This window comes from Lagopus muta, chromosome 4 (genome assembly GCF_023343835.1).
Source record: "Lagopus muta isolate bLagMut1 chromosome 4, bLagMut1 primary, whole genome shotgun sequence".
NCBI classification, from domain to species: domain Eukaryota; kingdom Metazoa; phylum Chordata; class Aves; order Galliformes; family Phasianidae; genus Lagopus; species Lagopus muta.
In genome coordinates this window covers 15,233,772-15,260,248 of record NC_064436.1, presented here as the reverse complement: position 1 = coordinate 15,260,248, position 26,477 = coordinate 15,233,772, and the positions used below count along the sequence as shown (strand labels likewise).

The 26,477-nt window shown below is 36.5% G+C and overlaps 1 long non-coding RNA gene across 3 annotated transcripts in view; it reads right to left on the bottom strand.

Annotated features, from left to right (window-relative positions):
- The window catches only part of LOC125692386 (uncharacterized), a 78,185-nt gene that overhangs the window by 34,732 nt on the left and 16,976 nt on the right, over positions 1-26,477 (bottom strand). For all 3 annotated transcript variants that reach the window (XR_007376632.1, XR_007376631.1, XR_007376630.1), the window contains exons 4-5: positions 11,954-12,124; positions 9,385-9,455 (exon numbers count right to left, since the gene is read on the bottom strand). This is a non-coding gene — a long non-coding RNA (uncharacterized LOC125692386). The remainder of the gene's footprint in view (positions 1-9,384; positions 9,456-11,953; positions 12,125-26,477) is intronic.

The window sequence follows — 26,477 nt, the reverse complement described above, 5'->3', positions numbered from 1 at the left end:
CCAGTGAAATACACGAAAAGACTCTTCTTGGACTATTTTTCACCAATCATTTATATTTACACAATTATTGTAGCTATGCTGCAAATTTATTTTGTGTTGTTCCAACATATCTCACCCAGTAAGGCATTTTTATGAACCTCCATACCCCCAGCTGACGCACCATTTTAATTTTTTTCCTGCTTCAAAATGAATCTGTTTCATCATCTCTTCATTGCTAAACAAAGAAATTCCCACTTGTTGCAAATGAATCTTATAGCAAATCACTTTCACAAAATGAAATAATATAGTATGTTATCTGTAAATCTAGGTTATGAAATTAAAATCAATAGAATAGCCTACCAAAAGAGTCTGTAGTGCCTCCCTTCTTGGAGATACTCAAAAGTCACCTGGATATGGTCCTAGGCAAGCCTTTCCGGGTGGCCCTGCTTGAGCAGTGGGGTTGGAGCAGATGGCCTCCAGATTCCATGATTTTTCTAACAAAGTTGCTCAGCGATTGCAAGTTCTCCAAACACTGAAGGACTTGTAAATCCACTGTTCTTTTTTGAGGACTCTGAAATTTAGGTAGATCATGCAAGAGACACTAGGGATCAAGGCTCTCAGCAGCTGGGCTCTGTACCTTCATTCAATTGTTGAAATGTGTATTTTGTAGGCATTGTGGGAAAACTCAGTGGTTCTAAGCAGTTGTATCAAGTAGTTCATGCTATTTCCAACCACTGTAAAAGTCTCAACTTCCTTCTTTCAGGCTTTCTGCTTCATTGCTCAAAGACATATCGTATCATTCTTTGAGAAACACATGCTGCACTGAGCATAGGCTATTTAAAGATTTATTATTGACATAAAGCATCTTGGACCAACAGCAATACCTGACGAACACGTGAGAAGGTGGCAGTGTGGAAGAAGCTGCAAAGTGTTTTTTTCTAAAGGGCATAAGACTTCAGAAGCATTATGGTACCTAGAGCCATATTGTGATGATTCCATATAATTCTGAAGTTTAAACTGGGGGATGCACAGCACAGAAGGGCTTGTGACAATCATGGTCTCTGCAAGCTGGGAGCATAGAGAATTGAATGCAAAAACTGCAAGTCATCAAAAAAAGGAAGCAGAGGAAGCCATGATAACAACTTATTCTTTGCTTTCAAAACAAGGCTAAAGAATGAGAAAGAAGATAAATCCACTCCATCCTTACTATATGACAGAATAAGCCTCAGATAAGTGCAATCATTTCCACAGATGTATTAGGTACAATCTCTTCGGTGCTGAGATTTCTTCTTCAAGGGACTGCAGCTGTTCTCTGCCTCCTGCGAAAGTGTATTACAAGAAAAATCCGGTGCAGATCATAAGAGTATTGACAAGGCAGAAATCACAATATGAAAGCATATAACAAGTAAATGGCAGCTAAGGAAGCTAACCAGACACTGAGACACTGCTCTGTTAAAAGTAGACATGATGAACAATTATATGAAGCTGTATCCCTTAGAAATTTGAGAGATGTTTTTATAGAAAAAAGATGCCACCTGTAAACTTACAATCACTTACACCAGTAGTAAAATCACATTGGTCCCAAGAATGTGAGAAGCCTTAGTGCTTGGCTTAAGTCCTGTTTTATTTTCATGAATTACAATTTGTACAACAGCAAGCATACAGATGTATGGAGTTGCATCTGAGAGAATTTGTTGCTTTTGTACAAGTTAGGATGAATCTTAATGGTTATTTCCATGGGAATGCACAGTGCCAGTGCCCTAATTCCACAAAGTCTGACTATGCATGCTCAAAATCAAATACAAGATTTCCACAGTGGAATAAAATTATCTTTGTGCCTACTTAGATGTGTACTTTAGGGCTTTGTTGAACATAGGCCTAGATATTTCAGCTTGCTGAAGATGCTTTTCTTTTCAGCAGATTACTAGTAAAAATTTTATATTTTATTAAAAAGTATTCAGAACTTTTCTACATATCGGATACACTCAGATGCATCTATTTTTTCCGCTTGTCTTAAGTACAATAGGAACATGAAATATTGTCCTGTTAAGATATATATATTCTAAATTAATTTCCTCTTACTACCATAAACCATTATTTAAAATAGAAGACATTTGAATAGCAAAACATGTTAAAATTCTAAACAAAAGATATCAGGAATTGATCATCTTTAAATTAAAAATAATGAAATATGGATCTCTTGAGAATCACATCAAGATTTATTCAATCAAAGGGCATGTATTAATGAAAGCAAAACTACCTAACATAAGTTGCTGACCAGTCATATATATCAATGACTACATAAACAATTTGTTAATTATTGCAGGGAGTGGCATTACAATGGAAATCTGCAGAAACAGTGCATCTGAAATATCTCACTGAGCCTGCTTGTCTACTGCCTCTTAACAATCCTTGATCAACGTGCTTAGTTTGCATATTAAAATGATATATGTATATTCACAAATGTAATTTAGTTACTACCTTTGTAATTCCTGTATTAGCCACATAGAAAAATGGAAGATCACCACAGAAAATGTATAGGGATAGATTCATTTCACTGTGCATGTGATTAACACCTGTAGGTTAGATTCTCCACTGGTTTTTATACACAATATAGCTCCTCTAGTTTCAAAAGTAGTATGTTGATTTCAGCCAACTGAGAAACTAGCCTTGTTTTTGTGGGTATTTTTCTTCTTGCCACATGGAGGCAACTTAAAAAAATATAAATGAGATTTCTTAGAGAAGTTATTAACATTGTATTACAACATTAGTGCTTTTAAGCTAAACTGTAAAATCTGACACTAAAATAATTATTCAGACACATAGTCAACTCACTCATTTTGGACACTGTAATGGACAAACTAGCCAAGATAGCCTTAGCTATCTGCAAAACTTCCTATATTGAAGTGTTTCCTACAGTCTTTATTGTCACTGCTTTGTTCTTAACCAACTGAAGTAATAGTGTAAGTATTGTACTATGGATGCATTTTCCACACAAAACACAAATTCTTGGATAAAGAAAAGCTCAAAACTATTCTCAGCAGTGAGAGAGGAACTAATAACTCAAGGAACATGACATTTTTATTAAGCACCATGGTCTAAGTTTCTTCAGAAACTAGCTTTAATAATTTGGTTGGGCATTGCACTGAAGGGATTAATATTATTTACTTATAAGCATGGCTTAGAGCAGAATTGCTAACACATCCTGCACACTTTCACCAGCTCTGTGCCTGATTTAGCTGCACATAATTCAGAAGAATCATCACAAAGTGATTTCCCAACTATCCACATGCCTCCAAGCACGCACAAGGGAGAACTCTACTGACCATTAAAAATGGCCTTTCATATTACAGCACACCTTTTTTTCCCTAAACTAATTCAGAAAAGCTGATGAGGATTTCCCTCTGTCCAGGAAAATTTAGCAAATTCTATATTTTCATGTACAAGATGATCAAACTGGAACTACCTTTGATAGTAATCACTGATGTCCATATGGCATTCACTTTTTATTCTCCAAGCTTGGTTAAATATTGGATAGCATTCCTGACTGCTTAGTGCTGACAGACAGAAAAGCAGACTTTTAGAAAAACAGTATAATTGTCAGACTTCTGAAGAGTGCAGTAAGATAAAAACAACATACTTGAATGTAAGTGTTCTTAATGGGTCATTGGTAAGACTAACATTGTTTAAATTATAATAATTTCAGGATTCCTTATAGAAATAATTCATCTTAAAGATACTTCATCAGCTTCAAATTCTTACAGGATCTTGTAACTTGCTGAATTAATATCTACAGCTATAACAGTAGAAGGGATCTTCCTCCCTGTTTTGCACTTTGTTTACTTCTGTGCACAATGAACAGGATTCACATTTACTAGAGTTCAAGAGGTTTGAGTACATACAGGTTTAGCTTCTTTAAGGCTTATGGTCAGCGAGTGATCTTCCATTACCATACTGGGAGGTTAAGCAGGAGCTTTATGTTTAAGTGACTAAAAGTATTTCTCATCTCATTGAATGTGATTGGCACTTTATAATACTTCATTAGCATAAAATTTGAATGCACTTATGCTATAACAAGAAAAAAAAAAAAAGATTTGTAGCAGTACAAGACTTTAGTACTCCCTTCTACAAAAGAAAATAGATCTTCAAGATTTGTACTTGATCAACAGGGTAACTAACTATATAGAAGGCAGCATAAAGAGAACAAAAGCTTGCAATAAGGCTACACATGCAGATTATGACAGGGCAATATCAAGCAATTCCCTATATGAAATGGAGGAGTAGAAAGTCCTCTTTGAATAAATAACTATCTCAGGGATTAGGAGAAGGAAGTTGTTGATCTCAGCCAAGAATGAGGAAATCAGCTGTGACTGATTAGCAAACAATTGACTGATTTATATGAACTAAATGTACTGCAGAGAGTCACTCTGGTGATTAACTAGTTTGAGGCTGCTGAACATTTAAAGGTCTTCCCTGACACTTGATAAGCTAGATAAATAGATGATTTTGTGGATTTTTCCACGTTAGATAACCAGTGATGAAAGATCTCAGACCAAAAAGTAATGGCTGGTGACAGCTGCTTCTTCACTGTATTTACAATGTAGCTGCACCCAGAACACTCTCCCTCAGAGTTACCCCCAATACTGTAGGAGGTACTTTGCTAGTAAAGGACATGGTTGCTACCTGAGCAAATTAGTAACAGCGTTTCACAAAGTTAGAAATAAATAAATCAGTACGCAGTTATTAGCGCTCGTGACACCAAAAAACGTGTTAATGCACGACATACAGAAAATAGGAACAAGCACAGGGAAACTGCAATCTAGACTTCCAGATTTAGTACAGCCATTAATGTAGCTCGTTCTATTTCATCAATGAAGTATTTTGGGATGAACATGACAGGTGGAAGTACTTGTACTGGTTTGAGCCATCATGAACCCTTCATGTAACCAAAAGGCTGAGACCCTATTTTCTCCTTCCCTCTCATTCCCAGCCACAGGTTTTTCCACCACTCATGCTTCGGACTGAGGACCGCTTCAGATCCGCATGCATGCACATACAGAAACACAGTAAGCTGATTCAGCTCACAAATCTGACAGAAGGATGTTAATTTTTTCTGGATCAGCAGGGAAAAAAACTTCTTTCAGTAATGATGTACTGCTAAATTACTAATTTGGATTGAACCATATCATTCCATCCTAAAGGTGTACTTTCAGGAGATACTAGCTTCACTGAAGTGAACTGGGATAAAAATAAACCTCCAAAAGAGCAAATGCTTAAGCCACATTATTTCAGCAGTACAGTTTACACTATATATCCTAAAATATATTACATTGGCAGATTGGAAACAAACCATTAAGGGAAGGAGAGAGAGATTCTTAACCAGACTTTCTTGGGAAAACCAACATCTGGCAAAAAAACACCTTTTGCATCCATCCTCTGCATTTTCAGATAGTAGATGACCCATTTTCTTCATGGTGGCATGCTTCGGCCCACATTAACTATTTTTTCTACTTTACACACGACCCTTCTCTTTCCAGTATCTCCTAAACTGTGACTGAGTTTTCACAGAATGGCTAAGCCAGTGTAACACCACTGTGCTACTCAACACTTCCCTCATCCAGTTCATGGGCAAGCAGTTCCATACTCCTTCACCTGAGTTTGAGGAAAAATGCTTCAGCTACAACCAAACCACAGAAAACTATTCACATTTTTGTTGGATTAGTTTTCTCTGGTTTAGTGAGTAGAACTAGTTTATGGTAGGATCAGACTAATACAGAAGACAGCACCAGTGAAGTAACAAATGTGTGGCCAGGACAAGATAGGAACTGAATTGACCGTTTCAACAGCAGCAAGCCACCTGACCAGTTCAACCTCAAAGCAAGAAAAACAAAACCACACCCTGAGTGAGGATACAACTAACAGCTGGCTTACTATTGGCTGTGGCATTCTGCTCAACAAATGAATTTGGTTCAAGGAAAATCTTACCACCTTCTGTATTTTCTGGGTTTAAATGGTATAATCAAAGTAGCATAGCTCTCATTAAGAGAAGCCCACCTCCTTAGTAATGAAAGCAGTATGACTGCAAGAGGAAAAGTAGTAGTAGTGAGGAATATAATCTGTATCTTTCTTAATATTTATAGTAGCAAGTAAGTTGATACAGTTAGTTTAAAAAAAAAAAAAAAAAAATTAAGATCAATACAGGACTTTAACAGAGAAAGGAGATTTCTTTCCCTGCCACTCTGTTCCCTCACTGAACTGCTGATTTATAACTGCCATCTTGAACACACAGACCTCCACTTGCACCGAATGCATGGTGGCTCACTTCTCTTCTGGTCCTTTACTAGGAAAAAACAGCAACACTGTTGGCAACAGGCAAAGGAAAGAGAACATAAAAGCAAGACAACTGCAAGGATAACAATCCCAACCCTGTGAGAAGGCCGAAGGAAGAAGGAACAGAGAAAAGCAAATGTAACATGGTCAGAGGCACAGTTATGGTCAGAGCAGCACTGTGCAGAATGTTGGAGAACTGCAAAGTACAGTACCACACATACAACCCTATTACTGCAACAACAGTCACTAATAAACGTATCGCGTTCATTTAGAATTACAGAATACCATACATCACCATACACCATAACCATCCCCTGTTTACAGCAAGGACCCTTCAGTTGTTTTTTGAAATTGGAAAAAGGGATCCATTATTAGCTGGATTTGGTCTGATGGACAAGCAGGAGGATAGTTGTCACGGGGGATAAAACACAGCTACTTCCATCTTAACACCCGCAGTTTTACTTCTGTTGAAAATGACTGCTCAAAGTATAAAGAAGCCTGTTCAAATTGTGTCTTGGAGATACTTCTCTAAATACAGAACTATTTTACATTACCAGTATCCACGATTTTTCTTAAGTAAAAGGATCAAGTAAATCTCAGCCTTGATAAATTTTACTTCAGATCACCTGACATCAATTAAGCTACACGTATAACTGGCGGACTTCTGTGATTTATCAACATGCCACATGAGACCATAGCAAGAGACAGAGTCAGCAGTCTGCAGGAATGCCTGTGAGTAGAAAGGGAATTGGTCAAGCACATTTTTCAGACCTCTTGAAATACTTTATTTTACATATTGTGCACTTCCACGAAATACATGAAAAGCAAACGTAGCCACAAAGGGAAGTTATTATTTTAAGGGCACAGTTCCCTTGGATATATCTGAAGATAAGTAGATGTCAAGCACTTCAGAATGAACACTGGATAGCTCAGAGGGCGCTAGGAATTCAGCGACGCATGGAGTACTGCCACCTTCTGGTCCTTTTAAGCAGTTTCATCACTTTTTGAAGCCTCACTAGTGTATAATATTTCTTCCTCTGTAAAACCCTACTGTCTTGAAAATTATTTCCCTTTTAACTGAGAGGTAAGGAGAAATATCTGAAAGGTTATTTAATATCCTTTATTGTGCTTCTTGACTCGGTCATTTTCTTGGCTTGCAAGCAGTTTTTTATTTTATTTTATTTTTACAATGCTGAGAATACTTTGTGTCTGATTAATGTGAAGTAAAAATTTAGAGTTTTATTCAGACTCACAACAAGGGTGCCATACATGGCAGCAATCTTCAGATACTGCTATTCTGAGCAGATTCATTAAATATGTCCTTTAAAATATGTCACATAATCATAACCAACATCCCTGTCGCAAAACACAAGACTAGAAACCAATATCATAGGAAAATGACAACATCTAGTATGATGCAAAAGTCCAATATCCAATCATTCCAGCAGATACTTAATGTGGAGAATTGTATTCTATTCTGAAAATAGACTAATCTCGCATTCCTCTAAAGTCAACAAGAATTCTGAACAGAAAAACATAGGCTGAAATTATTCAGATTTTACTTCCTACTTTCCTGCATAAATCACTGAATTTCACATAACTTCTTGTTCTATACACAAACATATGTAAGGCTTATACACAAATCTTTCTAGGTAGAAGAGAAAAAAAATAATCCAATTCCATATGTCCTTCTCCTCAGACTGAAGGGAGCAGGAACTGAAGTAGAATAGATAACACTATGCATTGTCAGGCAAGAGGAGAGTACAACAGCATACTTACTTACTGAGAGCAGCCCTGCAGCAAAAGACTTAGAGGTCCTGATGGATGAAAAGCTGGACATGAGCCAGCAGTGTGTACTTGTATCTTGGAAGGCCAACAGTATCCGGGATGCATCAAAAGAGGGGTGGCCAGCAGGGAGAGGGAACAGATTGCCCCCTTCTACTCTGCCCTCCGGAGGTCTCCTCTGGAGTAGTGCATCCAAGCACAGGGCCCCCAGTACAGAAAGGATTCAGAGCTGTTGGAGCAGGTCCAGAGAAGAGTCACAAAGATTATTGTGAGGATTCCTATGAGGAAAGGTTGAGAGAGCTGGGCTTGTTTAGCTTAAAGAAGAAAAGGGTCTGAGGAGACTTCATTGCAGCTTTGCAGTACCTGAAGGGAGCTTACAAGCAGGAGGGAGATCAACTTTTTACACAGTCAGATAGTGATAGGACAAGGGGGAATGGCTTTAAACTAAAAGAGGAAGGAGACTTAGCTTAGATAGTAGGCAGAATTTTTTTATTCAAAAGGTGGTGAGGCACTGGCACAGGTTGCCCACAGAGTCCGTGGGTGCCCCTGGAGGAGCTCAAAGCCAGGTTGCATGGGATCCAGGGAAGCCTGATTAATGGTTGCAACCCTGCCCATGGCTGGGGGCTGGAGCTCGATCATCTTCAAGGTCCCCTCCAACCTAAGCCCTTCTATAGTTTTATGGTATCATTTTAAATCACTCAGCACTTAAAGTCACCATTCTTCATCACAGGCATTATAACATCTTTGGCAGAGAAGCTTGGGATTTTGAGACACACAAGGAGGAGATTTGGGTTCTTTTGATATCTCTTCCTCCTCCTTCATTTTTTTTTAATTATATTACATCCCTCTAGGAAAAAAGAGACTGCTGAGGTGAGGATACTAAAGGGTACAGGACATTTTTTCTAGTTTAGAGGCAAATATTTTGGCAAAATTTCTCCCTTTTCACAGAGGTCAAGAGGTCTGGGATTTCTATGACTATTGCATTAGACACAGTTACATTTTCAAAGCTATGCTTACGCTGGAAACACAGATCCTGTTATTGTTACAGGATTAGTGCAAATAACTTTCCAAATGCTGCTTTCAAAATGGAGCCAAGAAATATTATTTGTGTGTACTTTCTGGAATTAATGTAGGCTGTGATTACTGGCCAGTCTTACAACAGCACTGTTGAATACACATCTATTGATGTACTCTCTATAGACACTCATTCAAACCTGTCCTGTCTGGATTTCTTTAGTTGTTGAACATTTATTAACATAGAGAAATAGCAAGATGTTGGTTTCAACTTACCTCTTCCTTTGCCACTGATTAATACAACCCATATTGGTTTTGTTAACATTTCTTCCATTTGTTTCTTAGAACTAAAGCAAAAAAGAAAAAAAAGAGTCAACACAAAAAACTATATATAGTATATAGCTGTAGTATTATCTTGGTTTTACTTAGTTTCACCAGAAGCTTCAAACCTGTGCTGCACTGATGGAATCAGCTAGATTTCCTGGTGCTTGCTCTACCAATTCCCCATTTCATGCAGCCCAACCACAGTTTTTCTCCTGCTTTGAATTAAAACAGGTTTAAAATCTTTACAATCTTCTTAAATAGTTTTTGCCTGAAGCAATTATACAATTTTTCTTCTTCTGTTACTGTGTAGCATCCATCACAATCAGAGTGTTAATCTCTAACTGTAAAAAGCTTAAAATTTCCTCCATTTTTATATTAACTCTCACCCCTGAATGGGCCTCCTAAACACCGCTTTAACAATTAAAATCTTTAATAATATATAAACAAGAAATAGAGGAAAAGTATGTGTCATAAGGAAGAAAACACATAGTTTCTGTACCATGATTACACTAAGATATGACACACACACACTGCCTATCCAGAATCACCAAATCAGAAGCATCTCCAGATATGTCTTGGCACAGCTGAAAAAGCTAGAAAGCCTAAAATCTAGATAGCACATTAGCAGACATTTTCAGAATTTTAGTTTTAGCATTAAGTACTTAATTTTGCATTTGGCCTATGACAATCTCCTATGTGCTCCCTGATTCGATTTTTATTCGTGGCAAATACAACTCTCGTTTTTGCTTTTTATGCAATAAATTAGGCAGCTAGTTGCCATCTGTTTCCTGTGTACAAGTAAGGAAAAAGGGCCTCTTCAGGACAGTTATTCAGTCAGTTGTGTTGAATTCCTGCCCTAAGTTGCCCTCTGGGTGGTAGGAAAGTTTTTTCTTGAAATAATCATGAGAAATTCTAGGAATTCTCCTAATACAGGCACTTGCCTCCAAGTGCTTTGAATTAGTGTGAAAAGCACACAAACCTGCAAAGTAATGCCTGTCTTGCATGAGTAACCCAGCATCATCCTGTTTTGTTTTGTTTTTTAATATAAAATCAAGTAAATTATGGCAGAATTTTCCCTAACATTGTCATGTTCACATCCTACATAGAAATGGCACATAGTTGATGTAGAACACCATTTACTCCACACTTCAACTTCTTCATGACTAAATCTATCACTGGCCTTAGCTTCATCTTCCTTTTATGTCAAAATAAATAAATAAATAAATAAATAAATAAATACATAAATAAATAAATAAATAAATAAAATCTAGATTTTAAATATAATCCAGCCAGGAAAAATAGAGATTATTTCATCATTAAGAAATGATAATTCCATTCCTCTTGTGTTGTTGTGGTACGAATACAGGCACCAGCAAAAAGTCTTGCAGCCAATTGTGTAAAGTTTTTTCGAGCAACTAAACATCAAATAGTCTTAAAGAGCCCACTTAGAAAATTTACACTTGAAATGCTTGCACCAATGTTGGAAGCCTTATTATTTTCAAGCAGCTGATCTATAGATCTTCCCAATCCTTAACAGTATTGGTTAAAGTACTACATCATTCATCAGATAAGGATAGCAACTACTTAATTTAAAATGAGTCTAGGTAGTTGAAAGGAGATGGAATATTTTCCAGTATGAGCCAGAAATAACATCACTTAAAGGAAATAGAATTGCAGGGTAGTAGATAGTAAGGAGGGAAAATGCTTGCATAATGATAAGTGTGAAAAAGAACATTCAGAGCTTCCACACAAGTAATATTTTCACACAGTCTTGGCTCCAATTCAAGACTACAGACACAAACATATATGTAAAAAAAAAACATACATCCCCTCCTGGTATGCAATTTAAAACACAAATAAAAAATCCTTGAATATTCATCTAATACTTACAGGCTACTTACTATGAAAGTTCAGTATTACATGATACAAAAAACAATAATATTTTGCTGTACTGTAGAAATACATTGGGTCTGACAATGCATAGAAAAACCATAAACTAGAATCATATGTCTCATTCAGTAAGAAATAGAAAATCCTAACGATTTTAATTCTTAAGGATGAGGCAATAATTTTGCTCCCACTCTTACAAGATAAACGCATGTAAACTCCTGCAGGTAGTATGAAAAAAGTCTTTGCAGGAACGTTCACATGACAAGATTGTCAGCATAGCCATGAACTTAAAAGAACAGCCAAAATAAGTACACGGATAAAGGAGGTTTTATAATGAAGTAGAGAATAAGAGTCTGTGGTAAGTAGACTCCACAGAACCTGGAATAAAATCAAGGACCTTAAATTGAAAAAAATGCTTCAAAATGACACTGAACAAAAAAGTACCCTTCAGAGTTGTTTCAATCTAACATTACAATTTTTAAGGTTTCACTTTATGTTCATATAATGCTGTAACACAATGGAAAATACAGCAATGACAGTAGAATTACAAAGTCCTAGGCTGCAGCAAGTAAGAACATACTCAAATACAGCCATAAACACAAAACCAAAGGACACACACACACCTACTTACCTTAAATGAGGTCTGGGAAGTGGTGTATCCTGGCTCCAGCCCTTCTGCTCACTCAGATACACTGCATGCACCTGAGCTGCCCTGGGTTGGCCCTGCCTTCCCACCAGGTACTCAATCACTGCTTTAGGCTGTGACTTAGCAGTTCCACTATGGTTTGCAAATCATTTTTACCTTTAAAAAAAAAAAAAAAAGAGTAAACCCCCCAAAGATTAAGCAGGTATTCTGATACTGCTGTTTCTATTTTAGCTCTAATGCATAACAGACCATAACAGAATTAGTTTGCTACAACTTACTGACATCCACAAACACATTACAGCTGTCTACCTATATAAACACCATGACCAATAGATGAATGTTTTGGGATGAGATGTCAGTGTGTTTTGCAGCTAAACCATGCATCTGTATAGCTTGGCCTAACAAAGAACTCTTTCAAGTGTGTAACAGCAATCATAAGATTTCTGGAAGGGAATAGACTCAGGCATGTTAAAACAGCTTTGCTCTTTCTCCATAGAGTTATTATGGTATGTACTGCAATGTACAGAAGAGCCTGTGTAGGGTAAGCAAGAGCTACCTGCACGTTATCAGTCACGGCTTTGAGAACCACTAATGTGGCAAGTTGGAAGGAGTGAAGAGGAAAATATATTTCCAAAGAGCAAAGACAGAAAAAAAAGTGAAGTTTGCAGTCTAAGTAAAGTCTAGAAGAATATTTTCTCTTTGTTTTAAACAGTTCCTTTGCTCCTTTTCAAAATGCTAAGACAAGCATAAGAAGTTTAGGTTTTAGTTTAAACTCAGTCTACAAACAAGAGGAAAATGCTTTTTGTCTTGTTTGCATGGGGATCAGAGCCACAGTGACTACAAGCACGCATTAACCATGAAATAGCCTTCATAATGATTCTAAAAACAATATTAATCATTACATTTCTTTTTTTTTCTTTTCCTTCTACGATCATTTTCAGGCATAAACTTTTATCATTGCTGTCTTTATCTTTCATCATCATTCTGTATTTGGGATAACCTTTAAAAATTTCAACCAAACAAACAAATTTTTGTTTAGCTCCAGTAGGTCCAAGTTTCACAGTGTTGGAGCGTATAATCTTATTATGGACTTAGAAAAAAACACAGGAGCTTTTTCTGTTACTCCCAACTTATATTAATTAATGCCTCATTACACAAATAGTCCCATGTGTTGAAAAGGTAAGTAAAGAAGAATCAGGCTAATGGCCTGCTGAGAAAACTATAAATTTATAAATTTACATATTTATTTAAAAAAAGATTGTCAGGCAAAATAATGTAGTCAGACTCTAACTATTATTCATCACTAAAATCATTGTGTTTGGTACACTGATTTTCAGACCAACAGAGATGTTAGTTTAAAAAAAAACACACAGCATACCCCATTATGTATCTGTAAACAATGCCATGGAACTTCTATGAGACATTTTCTAGCCTGGGGAGCAATAAACACTCAAATACTGCTTCACTTACAGTGAAAATGCAGCCCTCTTTATGAAAAGGTATAGCAGCAGATGAGAAAGCACAACAGAATGTGAAGAGGAATACTCTCCAATTAAAAGTGAAGAGTATTATGAGACTGATTCAGTTAGAATTAGGTCGAGATGGGAGAGCTCAGGCATCATCTAATAGACAAAACTTCCCATTCTGATGAGAGTGAGCACATTTAAGCTTTCTGCTCCTTGCTGTGTCACTCCTTAGGGTGTACAGACCAGCAAAAGGAAAATATCAGGCAAAAAAGCTACACTAATTAAGAATAAAGATCACTTTTCTAGATACATCGTAATTTTAACAATATACACCAATTGTTATAATCGTTCTAAGTTAGTATTCCATATTCCTTCAGATATTTCAGTAATCAGAAATGAACCAATTTTTGCGTTAGAAGACTTCTATATGGTGGGAGCATACTTTTCATACCTCTCCTACATCATCCAGAACAGATCTGCTGGAGTTCAGTACACGCCAACAGCTTTTAAGACAGGGGGTGCCTTCTATCAGTTGTTCAATTCACTTCAGCTCAGAGTGTGGCAATAAGGCCAAAAGAAGAAGTTTAGAATTTATTACAGAAAAAAGATTGCTGTTGAGGGACCGGTCTGGCATTGAGCCCTGGAGAGCCGAAAACAGCTCCCCTCAACTGCTGGTGTACACAATCTCCATTGTTCTCTCAGGTTTCACAGCTGCAAAGGTTGTTTCCTCTTCCAGAAAGCAGCTCTCCTCTCTGCAAAGCTGCACAGCAGCTCCATGACAGGAAGCTTTTTTTTTTTCATTTCTTTGGCGGGGTGGGGACTGACCTTGTTCACTCTTCATTGCTTATATCACCCAGCCCAATTAATTTAACATTCCATGACTCAAGCAGCTCAGTGGATCTCAGGTAGCTGGGGCTTGATAATGCATTTCCTCTGTGCTAGTCTTGACACAAATGATGTGAGAGATGTCTTTTAAATTCTTTAATCTTTTTTATATTTAATAAAAATAAAGCAATGTAATGGTTAGAAGGTAGGCCAAGAATATATGAATGAAATATGTTAAAGCCTGTTTAACTGATTAACTGTGTTTCTTGGAGACACTCTTGCCTACATGTGCTATTTATTCCAAACAGTTCTTATCTAGGAGGAACCTTTAGATAACAGGTTTTTTTTCATGGAGGGACCTTAGGCTAGACGTCCTTCCAAATCCGTTAGCAATGCAATCCCTGTATGCACTGGTATTCCCTCAAACTGCTCAGCAGAAATCTCCTGCAGTCCCCAAGTGACGTAGGTCTGAAAGGTGGGATATTAGTGACACAGGGAAACTGTGTTCTGAGCTAATCTCTAGAGTTTAAAAAGGGATGCCATAAACCTTGCCATAAAATGGAACCTGCAGACACGGTTTCCTAACACCCTGCTATGGCATAGTGCCATCCCATGAGCACCAGTGGTTTCTAGCAGAAAGTAGAGGGGGCAAAGGGGATGGAAATGAAATGAGAACAGGTTGTTTCAGAAAAGAAGTGAAACCCCGTTTCATCTGCTATGTTCCTGATGTAGTAGAATATTCAAAGCAACTTACCTGTTTACTTAATTACCACCTCACGTTATTATCTTTGGGTGCTTTCCTGTTCGTTTCAGACAACATATGTTAAATCTAGACATGACCACTCCAGAAATCTTAAACATAAAAAATAACTAAAAATTTGGATCTAAATACGACACCTGACTACGCATAACTCTAACAAAAAGATAATTAAAAAAATAAATAAATAATTTTTTAAAAATCTAATGTTAATAGAATGTCTTGATTTACTCACAAATCATCTCTGTGAGCGAGGTATTAGAAAAGAAGAACAAGAAAAAAACATTTGTTTTACTTGACAAATCTGGTGGTCTGAGAAAGGCAATATGCCATTTTTTCCTTATGAAGTGATTTCACAGAATGGTTTCATGTTATTTCCATATAGTCCTATTCTGCTCCAACAGGAAGTGAAATAATGTTGATCTATAATGATTTGGAATCAGAATTGCAGTGGAAAGCTAATCTGTTGTGCTTCTGAATGCTTTGGCTATGCATAAGCATAATTTTATCAGTCCAGTATGATTAGTTACCATACATTTCCAAATAAAGGCATCACTAAACAGCAACTGCTGAAGTCTGAATCTAATTTTTTGCAATAAAGGAGTAACAAAATATTATCCAGATTACCAACTACTCTGTTCTCCAAGACAGATCACAATCTCCATGTCTGCTTTGGTTAAATATTTTTGGACATGACTGGAAACTCTTTTGCTAAAGAAAAAGTGTCTGCCTATATTAGATTAGGATTTGGCAGCAAACTCTGAAATATTATAGTCTGTCATATCATATGGCACTAGGGATTAAGACTTTTCACATTCCTTTAGTTACACATGCTAGCAGAACTCAGCACAAATTCTCACATCCAAAGGAAAAATGGTTCATTTATAGTTTCTGTCTGAAGCTGAATGAGCACAAAAAATTCTGGCATTTTATTTTAAGGGAAAAAATCCCTCAGTTTTTACAGTACAAAAAATAACTTGGCCTACTTCCATCCGGGATTTCTGTGTTGCAATAAAAATCAATTTCTTGAGATAGGGTGCCCACATTCCCCATAAAATGCAGGAAATTTAGGTATTCAAACCAGCAAATTTAATGGACTGCCTCCTAGACAGCACTAAGTGATGTCAAAACAAAACAAAAAACAAACAGAACAAAAGGATCTAATTTTTGCCACCCATAAGCACTTAGGGGTTTATCCTCATTCAAAGTTCTCAGCTACCAACTCCCTTCCTTCTAGTGCTGGTGTCTCCATCTCATCAGCTGCTTCTAATGAAAAACAAAACAAAATTCACAACATTCCCCAATTTGCAATCTTTAGAAACTACAGAGTTGAAGTGTTTACTTTTTTAGGGAAAGATGCATATTCTAATTCCTCCTCTGAATAAATGATTGATTTTCTTCCAGGCAAAAATTGAAAATATTTTATGAAGATCTGTATTACTGAATATCATCCTAACATGTACAGAATGAAATACTTTATACAGATAAATGTCTTTATTGCACTCTACAATGCAATTTACTGTGCATTCTCTGAAATGGATGTAATCCCACAAATATTAATATAATTTTTTTTTTTAAGCAAGCTGGTGGGAAAAAAAAAAAGCCCCAAGAGAGATGAACCAAAGTGTTTGAAGGAATCTGTTATCCAGTTCTTGCATATTTAGGCAGCGTCCAGTGATGGGATTGTAGTTTATCTCCAATGCCATGTGTAACCACCAATGTTAAGCACCATATGGAAGTAAAGCCACATATTTAATCCATTCTTTAATAGCTCTGTAAAGGAACATCAAAGCTGTGTTTTGTAGGGTTTTTTTTTCCTTTTCTCTTTCCTCTTTTTTTTTTTTTTTTTTTTTTAAGCAGTAACATATCTGGGATAGAACTGATTTATTTTTATTTTTCTATGCTGTGAGTTATTACTCTAGATTTCTAAAGGGAATGAACAGGTTCGATATTGCTCTAAGAACCCACCTGCATTTAGAATAAGAAATTTTATAGAGCTATGAGATACTGTCCAGAGTACAAATGGAAAAATTAAGAGTTATATCCCATCTGAGGCTGAAATTAATATATTTGAACCTTCTTTTTCACTTCTGCACACATGGAATATGTTTAATATAATTCTCAGTGTCTTCAGACTTCTTTAAAGTATAACTGAGAAAAATTTACTGTCAGAAGAAGGAACTGTGTATTCACACAGGAGTAATTACTTCTAGTCTTATTTCACATTTTAGACTGAAACCTAGAAAGCATTTTCATTGCCACCATAGAGAATCTGGCAATAAATAAAACACCTCTAACTTGCAATCACATAACCTCTAACTGATTTTTAACATAACGTTAGCTGTATTATAACAAGACTGTAAGAAGAGCTGCAGGGAGATCAATTTTAAATAATGCTAGAAAAATAAGCTTCTATTAATTCCCTATGCTTCACGTACTACAGCATTTTAGAAGAAGTTTGATCAACTATCCAAGTTCAGAAAAAGTTGTGCATCTCTGGTAATTAGGAATTAGAACCAAGCCACAGTGTATCTGACTTTTGTCAAGGCAGCCTATTTTACAGATAGTGTTAGAAAATAATCTGCAGTTTTACAGAGCATTACAAATGATGGTGAAGGCTGACAGTGCAGAATAATCACATCCTCTTAAGGTAAATGGTCCTTATCTGACTTTTCAAATGTGAGATCAGAAGATATAAAGGAATTTTAATAGAAATTTTGGTTATTTAAAATCAACATTTACAGATAAACGCACCCTGCATCTCAGCACTGTTACAAAGATAATTCTGCATACAGGTCCTTGCTGTTTTATAGATTCCACCCACATTTGCTTGTTTTTCTGACTAGATTTTGATCCACGCAACCATTGCCTTTTTGGACTAGATTTTAACCAGTGAAACAGATTTTGCTGTTAACATGCTTAAAGTTCCTTCAGACTAACTATAGTAAATATGCAATATCCTTCAACACAATCACAAACTATTTCTTTAGATTACTATGCTGCACAGAGTCAAAAATAGATTATTCTATGGAAACAAGATTATTATTTGCTGTGACAGGGTTTATGCCTGATACTATTGGTTAATACACAGGACATGCTGTTATTTGGTCTCTTCATTCAGATCAGTGCTCTTACTCTCCTAGGTGAGATGCAAGTACAATTGGGCACTGTCATTCTGATTCTGCCAACAGGTTTGGGAATCATTTGCAGTGCAATCTGCAAAATATACCATTTTTTTATGACTGAAGTCTAGGGACTATTTTTCAGAAACAATTCAGCTGAGTTTCACTTTTTTTCCCCTTAAGATCATTGACTTAAATTATTCTTCCTTTGCTACTACTGATTATAATTATTTGAAAATCTTAGATTCTTAGTGTCAAAAACATTTTCTGTTGCATTGTTGTGAAAATTTATATTCTTTAGCACATAGTGTAGATTAAGTCTGTTCATAACTTGCATGTTTAACTCTGCACTAACATGTTTTCTGCTTTTACACTTTAACTTATATAACTTAACTTACATACTAAGAATAAACTAAAACACAGAGTTGTTCTATGTAATATCCAGTTATAACAGCATTATAGCCAGGAAATTAAGCAAATTATATTTCATAAGCTCAGAACTCTTGTTTGAACTACATCAATGAAACACAATTGTATGCATTTGCCTCTGGCAATGATAGAATAAGACATCTTGTAAATATCTGCACTACCATTTTAATGTCTATGTTCGACTCCTCTATTGAATACCATTGGCTTTCTCTTGCTGTTTATAAAGGAGACATGCTCCATGGGGAATTGACAGGCAGCAAAATTAATCATCTCAGGGTTCTGTTGGCATCAGAAATCACTCAAGCTTTGCTTCAAGAGACTCTTAATGTATTTACAACCCATAGTTTACAGTTCACTCCCATCTATTCTATATATGGGTGACCTACATAACATATGTATGACAGCCAGTAAAGACTCAATATATGTTGACAGTGAGCTGTCTGATGTTAGGACCCACACTCTAATCAGATCTGACAATGACTTGGATGAAAGTCTTTATCATACAGGGAAGACTACAAGAGTAGCCCACTTAACACTATTTGGAAAACACAAACTGTTTAAAGTGAAACAAGATAAAAGTAACTTAAGACTTCAGAGATAAGAGTATCATTTGTGGGCTGTTTGTTTTGTTTTTAATAAACACTGCTGTTTCTCTTTATTAATACATTTATTCATCAACAGATTTCCACTTTGCTCAGAGGCTTAGGTAATCTCAAGCCACGTTACAGCCGTGGTTACAGTAGCTTTGTTCTGCTCCCAGCAACTCCACTCCCTGGTCCTTCTTTCTACTTTTTTCATCATTCCTTGTACTTTCTGATTTTGAAAGTCATTGCCAGTAAGCACAGGATTAATGAGACTAAGAAGCTCAATCCATTCATCCTTGCAGCTTTTTGGTTACATGCAAAACATGATCCAGCACCGCATGATGAGAGCAAAACCAAAATATTGCTGGTTTTGGCTAAAAGGAGTGATTTCATTAGCCAGAAAGATCTCTGGCATGCATATTTATATGACCACATTCCACCATATGAGCTTTATTTCTCAATAGTAAAGGAATGATAGAATTACAGAAAGGTTTGGGCTGGTGTATGGAAACTGCTGAATCATGGCCTGAACCTCTGATTGATCACCTGAGGCGAGCACTGAGTCAGCCAAAGGAGCATAGGTGAAGGTAATTCAGCTGTGCTGTTGGAAGGGGTGGAGCCTGGCTGCACCTCTCCTAGACTCATTTAAGAGCTGACTATCAACAAGAAAGGATCTTTTCTAGTGATTCGCTTTGCTGGAGTTTCACTTAGTGAGCCCAGGACACAGGTAAGTGTCCTATCTTTTCTGCTTTAGTGTATTAACTATGTAGGTAAGCTCTCTGGTGTATCTCGTAACTATAACATCTGTAAATTCATTGATTGTACAGCTGGAAAGGAACTTTAAGCCCATCTAGTTCCAATCTCCTGCTACAGGCAGGGACATCTCCCATAGACCAGATTGCTTACAACCCCATCACAGCCCATTCAAAGCCTCATCTTTAAATGCTTCCTGGCAGAGGGCATGCACAAACTCACTGGGCAATCTGTTCCAGTGTTTCACTATCCCCACAGAAAAGAATTTCTTCCTGATATCTAGTCTAAATCTACTCTCTCCCAGTTCAAATCCACTTCCCTTCATCCTGTCACTCCCTACCCTCTTAAAAAATCCCTCCCCAGCTTTCCTGTGGCTACAGTGTTACTACAAATACTACACTATCATAAGAGTTGAATAAAAGCTTGTTCTTAAATGTACATCACAGAAGAGTTTCTGTTAATATGTAAGGTAGTGTTTGTAGCAGGAACAAATCAAATGCCTCTGGATCAAACTGTACTTCTTTAGGAATATGATTGTCCTATTTTGTTCGTTATACTAAACTTGTGCCCAGTTAAAGTAATCCCACTTCCTTTTAAGTGCAGTCAGTCCTCCTGCGGCAAAGGCAGTTCAGTTGCTGTGGATTCTCTAGTGGCATTTAGGGGTCTAAGACAGAGAATTGCACACCAAAAAGAAAACGAGAGCACTGTGGGATGATACAGGCGGTATCTGAGCACCAAAATTCCGGTTCTGAAAATCCTATCCCAACAAAGAAGCTACTGAATCTATTTTGTTGTTGTTGTTGTTTTTCTTTTTGTAAATTGTGGAGAATGTTTTTTACTATGTAGAATGAAGTACCATTCACTGTGAGGATTAGAATGACTGAGCCTATTCCATTCTTGAAGTAGAAGTTTTGCAACCCTTAAATATATAGTACTAAAAATAAAAAGGGTTATGACACTGGCCAATTCTTTCATACTGATTTTTTTTTAAATACATTGAAAATAAGAAACTGTCAGAAAAAAATTCTAGAACACAAAAATCACTTGTTTAGTCTTTCACTAACTATTTGTCAATCAGCAGATTCTGGAGGCACATTTATAGGAGGAAATCTCTTAGGATTGGATACCCAGAAGCCCTCCAGCTCTGTCAAGACATTAATTCATGAGGAGACCAAGAGTCCATGCCTCCAGACACACAGCTGTAAGCAAGCACACCGCTCGGTACTGCCTCCTAGTGGAAGCAATGAGATCAGTTTATGCTCATCTGTAGTATACTGTCTTCTCAGTCTGCGCTTCCTTCATAAACTGAGGGACTGTAAGTGTTTGTGAAACAAATTTTTTCAAAAGCTACGTGTAATTTTATAAACTAACACCACCTGTGTAACTGTATATCACTATATGTGTGAAAATACAATGGAAACAGACCCCTGGATGTAAATGTGAGAAATATAACACAGAGCACTATAAAATGTGCCAACACATTTTTTTAGAATGAATTGTGTATTTGAAGTACACTATTATATGATACAATGGTATTAAATTAACCTGGTTTTGCAAAGATGTTTGACAATCCTTTCTAAGTCACATTCTGTTGTCTGCAAAAGAGCACCAAGCAACGAGTGCTTGATTCACGAAAAAAAGAGATAAAAGAAAAACCAGTCTAAGAAATACATGTGGATGGACATCACTAAAAACAGTATGTTTAAAAAAAAAAAAAAAAGCAATGCCAGTTGTTCACTGGTATTCACTCTAGGAAAAAATACACTGCTTGCAATCCTTGAAAACTTTTTCCTCGTTTGCTTTTGTTGTGAAAGGCCAGTGCAGAGCTGGGCAACGAATCTGATGACTCTTGGAACTTGCTGAAGACTTTCTGACAGACAAAAACTAGAATATTCAAGTTTTTTCTCCACTGAGAAATCCCGAGCAAGGGATTAAGGGTGTACTGCAAAAGCTTGTTAAACTTCAAGCAGAATCTATGGGCTCTGGAAATATTGAGAACACTCATAGAAAGTGTTAGGTATGCACATGTTCATTAATATTGCTTTGTTTAGTTAAAAAACGACACCTGATTTGAAAATGTCTTTTAAATGTGTAAATTTCATTTCAGACTGTAACCTCCATGCTCCAAGGTTTATTGTTTAATTGCAGTACAGGTCAAGACAAGCTCTAGTACAGCCAAGAGAAAAGGCCTATTACATTTTGTGCTCTTCTCTGATATCTAGCAATAGATCAGCACAAATTAGAACAATACTTGTAAAACCTGATATATTCTTATTGACAAACTGCAAGAGTTTACAATCACAGCAACCTCAATAGTAGCAGTTCCAGAATGAAAAATGAAGATCTGAAATGTATAACAATGTATAAATGCAACTGCTGTTCCACAGTCTGCAGTAGTCATCATTTTGTAATTTCAATATGTGCGAAGTACCTACATGACAGTGTCTTAGGCACACTTCTCAAACTTTCTAGACTAAATTTTACATAGATTGCAACATAAAGCACTTAAAATTTAAGAAAAGCTAGTTTTAGGCTGATGTTTTAAATGTCAGTCTCTTTATGCTTTCCAACCTATGCAGTGTAACAGCATGAAAATAACAGGTTATTGTAATTGTACACCATGTCATAATGCATTCACTTGAAATGGCAAAATTAGATTTACTTCCATAAGAAGAATAAAGTATTTGATTTTAGAAGCTTGTATTTATCAAGATCAGATTATCTAAAGGCTTTTAGCAAATCGACTTTTTTTTTTTTTTTTTTTTTTTTTTTTTTTTTTTTTTTTTTTTTTTTTTAGCTAGCAAAAGGTTAGCACATTTTCCACAGAGTTTTCCACACTTACAACTCTGGCACTGGTGGCACTAATGGAAGTGATGTTAGAAGGAGGGTTCAAGACATTGAGGCTCAAATTGCTGTCATTACTGCGGGAAAATGCTACATCTAGTTATAGACTCTCAAACAATCCATTTAGCCTGATTAATTTTGATGAACCATTAAGATTCAAATACTGTACCTAAGTGGGATTTTCTGGAAATAGACTACATAAATTTTTAATGCGAATTGAAACTCACACTGTTCAAATGTAGTCCTCTATACCACACTTGTTTTTAAACTGAATTATGTAGTATTTTGTGGCATTTATATAAATAATATAATATATAATATAATAAATTTAATGATGAGAAGAGAGAATTTTTTACAGGCATGTTTTAGAAGAACTACGAGCATGCTGAGAACTGAGGACAACTCTTCTAAGCTTATATTCACAGTGACCTGAGTTATCTCAATTACAGAATGAAAATAAGCTAAAGCATTTAACTCAGGTTTCCATTTCCTATTCTAGAAAGTAAATTGTTTGAATATGAATAAAACTTCTTCCTCTTGTAGTAATAAATTGTCTTGCCATTATTCAAAGGGTCTTTTACAGATAAAGAGCTACACGTCACCAAACACTGGGAGTATTCTCTTATTGTAGTTCATCCTTATTTCTTATAATAATACTAACTATGTATCTGGCAAATGTAATCTCAAGGAATTTGAATTTACTTTCTAAAATATGCAATTCCCACATGCAGCCACTGGATGGACTTACAGAGCTAGTGAATATTTTTGGTTGTAGACAAGACACACAATTAGGTGAGCAATTCAGGAGATGTTTCCCTTCTGGGCAGCAAAAAAAATTTCATTAGAAAAGGCCTGAGCCTACAAAACAAGGTACAAGAAGGGCTTTTAGTCCCTTCTCTTCTAGTGGTCTATATTTTTCAACACCACTAGTTTAAGAAATACTAGGCTGTGGAAATGAAAGAGTGATAGGAAAACTTTATTGTAAGAGAATATGTAAGCCAGTTCTAAATATTACTTGGTACTTGGATTACTTGGTACTAAGGTACATGGATTACTTGGTACTAAAGTTCTAGGATAAAGGCACTAAAAATTGTACTGAAAAGAAACAGTTTGGAAACAGAAGGAAATCAGAATTATTTTAAATTCAGTCCAATTTTTTGGAAGTACACTACTTCAAAATATTCATACTCTTTGAGAATGATTTTGGGGAAATGTTTGCTTTAGACATTTCACTTTTTTTTTTCCCAGAATAGGAATCATATGAAAATTTGGATTTTACTGCATAGCCTATGAAAAACAAGGCTTGCATTAAATCATGTATATGTGTGATTCCACACCTTTCTGCACTTGTGTAGCTAATTGTAGTAGGTATCGGTTGTGGCAGAAAAACTCACTAAATCTACCCAACTCCTTCAAGTAAGCAGCGTCATTGGGGAAGAACAAAGTTAAGCTGAGGAATGAAAACATAGCAAAAAAAGAGCTCTTGCATAAATCTCTCTGTACCTGCTGTTCTAAAGCTGAGGCAGTGACAGACACTGACAAGGCCCCATCACTCCCTTGACAGTATGTTCCAGTTGTAGGCTATAAGTGTGACTACACTGTTTTATCTCTTTATTCCACAGTCATCCCCTCCTTTCTGTCCCAAATTGTTCAGAATGGCACCAAACATAACTTCATGCTTGAATTTCTTTTGTCTTTATACCGTTAAGTACAAACTACTGTTATATGTAGACTTTCTGTAGAGAATGAATATCCTCTGACTACTGCATGGGATGATCTTGCTGAGTGTATTGTTATAGCCAGGATGAATGAGATACAACTTTACAAAGCATGCGAGCAGGGAAGAAAGACTGTATCTGGTTCTGGTTCAGTGCTACTATCTACTGCTTTCAGCCCTCTTCTGGAACAAAATGTCAAAGGAGACTACAAACACCTCAGCTACCAACCTATATCGATCCTATTCAACTTCTTGACCCTGAGAACAGTAGCTCTGTAGGTAAAAGGAAAGCTGCAGGAAAAAAAAAATCATTCTGGATCTCCCTAGTATTTTGCTGCTTCCCACCATATTCTTTAAATTCATCATTTTTAAAAAAGCAAATCAAGTCTGATGCAGGGCCCAGAACACACTAACTGAGCAGCCACATTCAAAGTTGTACATGTTCTTTAACGCCATCCTAAATCATGAGGTGACATCCATGAATTAATTGCCTGTGGTGATAGGACATGGAATAAGACCTCTTAAAATTAAAATAATCATAGTGCCCATCATTGGATACTATTTGGAAAAGAATGCAATATTCCTCTAGCATGCCAGGTCTTCTGAATGCCATACGCTGTCCTGATCTCAGATGGGGGAATAACATCTGGAATAAAAACCTTGCAGTCAGTAATGGAAATTGCATCCTCTTTTCTCTCCCTCCCTACCTCTCTGACAATTACAGACAATGATCTGCAGGAATGAAGCCAGGCTACAAGAATGCTGAATGACTGAATCACGGTCTTGGAATGGGACTGGCAACTGTAGAGTCTGCCTGATATATACAATTGCCTAAAAGAAAAATTGTGACAAACTAGGTTCTCTTTTACTTCTCTCTATACAATAGTATTTTCTGCTTCACGTTTCCCTAATACATCCAGTGTCACATCAAATGTGTGTGCCTCCCTGCTAAAAATCTCTTGGAAAACTTTACACCTCAGCCAAAAATGCTTCCTGCAAAGCCCCTGAGCATGACTTGCTATTCTTGGCTTGTTCTGCCCTCCTTTAATTTCTTGACCTTGTTCTGGAACTAGGTGTTGGTCTGCTTTTAATCATGCCAGACTAACCAAACAGCAATCTTCTCATACCAGTGCTGATTTAGAAAGCCTCTGCAAAGCTGTTGCTTTGGGAATCTTCAAGCATACATAGATTAGGTCACACACTTCCTTCCAGGGTAGTTGGCATCATGAGTTGCCAGCTCCAAACTGGGACAATAAGCTGGGTGAGGCAACATCCTAACATTATAGAAGCCAATGCTAATGGAGTCTGTGGAATTACTTATACCACTAATCTAACCACCCACATAAGCAAATCAAGTGAATCATCTACCTTACTGGTCTACCAAGTTTAGACACACGTGATACTAGATATCACATGAATTAGATTTTTAAAGTGTGTCTAAATTACATACTACAATTCAAGTTACTTAAAAACACATGCTAAGTTTAGGAGTGGTCCTCCTTCAGGTAGAATATTTAGGTAATCTATTGTTCTGGATGAACCACTGAGGAAGAAGCTGTTGATTCCTATGAATAGTATATTAGTTGAAAGTTCTCAAACCAAGGAATTGAAGCATAATTTCATTAGTCTGTCACTATGCCAAAATTTTCAATCTCCTCTGGTTAGGAAATATGAAATAAATATTTATAATAATAAATAAATATATTTTAATGAAATATCTGTCAGGCAATTGTTTTCTAGAAGTAACAATAACAAAGCTGATTCAAAACTCCTAATCTTTCATACTCACAGATCATTCAAAGATCGTTCAATAAATTGCTGTATTTGCATTGGATGCACTACTCAAATCATTCAAACTAGTAACGTGCTCTAGTTACTATGCTCCTGAGAGTGCAAGGTTAAATCTGTCCTATTACAGCCAAATGACAAATATCAGAAAAAATGCTGCCAAAACTGAGGATTTTGTCTGTGTTGAGGCCTGTGAATTCCCATGTGCTCTGTGCAGTGCCACT